The sequence below is a fragment of the Pteropus vampyrus genome, unplaced genomic scaffold (genome assembly GCF_000151845.1).
Source record: "Pteropus vampyrus isolate Shadow unplaced genomic scaffold, Pvam_2.0 Scaffold101, whole genome shotgun sequence".
Lineage (NCBI taxonomy): Eukaryota > Metazoa > Chordata > Mammalia > Chiroptera > Pteropodidae > Pteropus > Pteropus vampyrus.
Window position 1 is genome coordinate 5,097,266 of NW_011888882.1, and position 3,740 is coordinate 5,101,005.

General features: G+C 33.1%; 1 pseudogene; it reads right to left on the bottom strand.

The window, feature by feature from the left end:
• Positions 1 to 2,208: 2,208 nt before the first annotated feature.
• On the bottom strand, positions 2,209 to 2,327 carry LOC111742812 (annotated as a pseudogene).
• Between the last annotated feature and the right edge of the window lie 1,413 nt (positions 2,328 to 3,740).

The following is a 3,740-nucleotide window of genomic DNA, read 5'->3' on the forward strand; positions in this document are numbered from 1 at the left end:
ACTGTAGTTTTCAACTTAGCAAAAGTTTATTCTGCCTAATGTGTACTTAATATGTGAAAGCTTAAGATCAGAACACTTCAAAGGACCATTCATAAAATGCATGAAACTAGGAATTTATATATTTCAGTAAAAACTCAGCTAATGAATTTTATCCCACAGAATTTAAGAATTACAAAACTTTGAAGTAAGGGAAATTCTATTGTTAAGAATAATAAAATAGATAACTATTTTTATGTGCAAATATCAGATAATTATGGGTACCATGATATCTGGTTATATCATAAAGCATGCACTTTTTAAGTTGCTTCCTCTTTAAATGACTTTCAAATTCTGAGATAATGAAAAGCATATATTTATTTGTAAGTCAGTCACTGTTTATCATTAAATTCTTATGAAAGTGAGGTAGACTAAAAATGAAAATCATCAATCTAGGTGAAAGGAAATTATCTCTACCATTGGATAATTAAAATTTAGAATATTTTATGAGTTTAACTATATACGACAATCTAATTCTTATCTACTCTGAATAGTGAAGTCCCAATACTGTTTATTTAGTTTCATACCTAAACGAAATGTGACACTTTTCCATTCACTTTATTATTTCTACAACCTATTTTACATCTAGCATTATTTTCACTCAGCCTTAAAAATAACATAAGCTTTTCCTACGTAACACAATATTCAGGGAGGTAACTAATCACACCAATTTATTTAGTTATTACATTAATCTTCCAATAGATATTTTAAAGCTTTTTTTTTTTTTAAGAAAGTAGTTATGTGAACAAAGTGTCATTGTAATTTAGCTTAGCTTTATCCAAATTGGCTAGTATTGATGTATATACTTTATCCACATGGAATTATAATTGTACTCAAGGAATATTTACTTTATCAACTCAGGATTTATACTTACATCCAAGGAGTTAGATAGGAGTGATTCCTTCCTCCTTTGTACTCATTTATTTTCCTTTTCATGCACCTTGCTGACCTACATAAAAGTCAGTTGTAACTCTTGAATTCAGGTCTTCAGTGTGAAGTAGTGCATTGCTTAACTTGACAGGACTTTAACCTCAGGTGGGAGAAGGGGAGTGTCAGCATTTTCCAACAGCAATGTCTTTAGCAATTAAGGTGTGGCAGCACCAGTGTTAAAGAACCCTATTCCAGTCAAACATGTTTCTGTTCTGCATCTTCCATTGTGCAGTAAACTCTCTACATATACGTTCTAATCCTTAAATAAAGAAAAAAAGCTAGAAAGAAAATTAAAAACTGTCATCCAAAACCAAAAATAATCTATAGCCTCTGAAAATTCCTGGACGTTAAGTTTCAGTCACTGGATTTTCTTTCACCCCTGCCAAGTTCCACAGCCTGTGAGCAGGTTTCCTAACAGGAGCTGAGGGGATAGGAAAATGTTGCTAAGTAACATATGGGTATAGTTGTGTGGTGGGCCTATCAGAGGACACAATCTTGAGCCTTGTGCTGGTTCACAGTCATTCTATAATAAAAGAGCTTCAATCCTATGTAGGTATAGAGAGGCAAAATAGAGAATTCCGAAGCTCAATTTTGAGTTTCAAAAGGTCAGTTAGTTTCATGATGACATAATTACTTATAGCTATAAATTTTTCTTGTTAGCCTTATCTTTTTCCCAGAACATTTTTAGGTTTAGGTATCATCTTTATGTATTTATGAATTAATTCAATCATTCATTCATTCAACAACTATTCATCAAGAACCTATTGTGACATTGTGTTAGGTCTCAGAATTAAAATTGAGACTCATATTGATATTGTGAGGTTTCCATAAATGTGTTATAAAAATGAAAAAGTATAGAGATCAAAATCAGCAATTCCTCATCATTGTTGCATTTTTATTTTCTAGATAAGGTTAGAATGTGAGCCTCTATTTTGTATGGCTATGGGTAACAAAACAGGTATTTCCCAATTGTTAAGAAAGATGGGAGGAAATCTAAATATGAGTAACTATATAACACTTATTGGAAACTACATTATTGCAGAAAAATTAATCAGAGTTCTTTTAAGCGAGAAACTGTTTGGCTTTAATTCAATTTATACATATTTTAAAAGCAAATTATTGTCTAAAGTGAGCTGCACTTTTTATTTACTTTTGCATATTCATCCCCTATTCTATGCCTAGGATAACTTTCCTTATTTTTTTTCTGGCAAACTTAATCTCAGACTTTTTTTTTTTTTTTAACACCTACAGCACCTGGTATTCTGAGGTGGTCTCCCATCCAAGTACTAACCAGGCCTAACTCTGCCTAGCTTCCGAGATCAGACCAGATCGGGCACATTCAGGGTGGCATGACCATAGATATCTGGGAAACTTAATATGCCTAAAATATATGAATGCAGCTCTGCCAAAATGATAACTTTTAATACTGCCTCTTCTTTATTCTTTCTCTTCTTCTGGAACTCTGATTCAACATATGTGGACCTTTTTTACTCTATCTTCCATGGCTCATAATCTCGCTTTCATATTTGCTTTGCATAATATCCTGGGCGATTTCTTCAGATCTATTTCCCAGTGTACTCATTCTTTTTATCAGCTGCATATCTATTGATGTTTAACCCATCCTTAAATTTTTCACTTCAACAGTTAGAGGTATACCTTGTTTATTGTGCTTCATTTTATTGTGCTTCACAGATATTGTGCTTTTTACAAATCGAAGATAAGACCCTCTACTAGCAAAAAGATTGTGACTCACTGAAGGTTTAGGTGATGGTTAGCATTTTTTAGTAATGAAATATTTTTAATTCGAGTATGTACTTTTTTTAGACTTATGCTATTGCACACTTAATGGACTACAATATAGTGTAACTAGAACTTTAGAACTTTTGTACGCACTGGAAAATCAAAAAATCCATGTGACTTGCTTCATTTCAATATTTGCTTTATTGTGGTGGTCTGAAACCAAACCTACAATATCATCAAGGTATGCCTGAAGATATTTCTTTTCTAGATGTTTTATTTAGTTTCTTTGGAAACCTTACTGGGCATTTTTAATAGCCTCTTCTTTCTTACTCAAAATTTCAATCTCATCTTTATTTCTTTAAAGATATGAAACATCTTGATTTTATATTCTATAATAATTCTAATATCGGAATTTTTTGTGGGACTGCCTCTAATTCATGGTACTTTATTTTTCTTGTGTGTTTTATGACTTTGACTGAAAGCTCACAGTTCCTTGGTACATTATCTGTGGGAATTGTTTGAGGTCTGAGTTGAAGAGTGTTCTTCCAGAAAGGATTTTCTTTCTGTTGCTTATACTAGCTGTCTAGGGGTACCATCAACCTAGGACCAATTTAGAGTAAAATTTCAGCATAAGGTGTATGGACCACCTAGGCATTAAGAACTGTGAAGGCTATAAGATTTTACCCTGCCACAGTTAGCCTGCCATAATTACATGAATTTTTGCAGAAAACATGCTATTCTTAGATCAGAGACCAAAGACAGGTTATTACTCAAAGCAATAGCATCAACCAGAGTGTCGGCATTTGTGTTAGTTCCCCCAAGTCCTAATTTCCACAGGGCAACACGAAGTGGTTTAGGTAACATCTATACATGCAGTGGGTTGCATGCATTTCAGAAAAGGAAGTCTGCACTTACAGAACATGGATATTTTATAAAAGGCAGTAAGCCTTTTTCTCTAAAGGTAGACATTATGACTATCTTCGACTAGCTTCCAAGGATATAAGCAAATCTGCCCTCTGGTGCATTGAGAAACA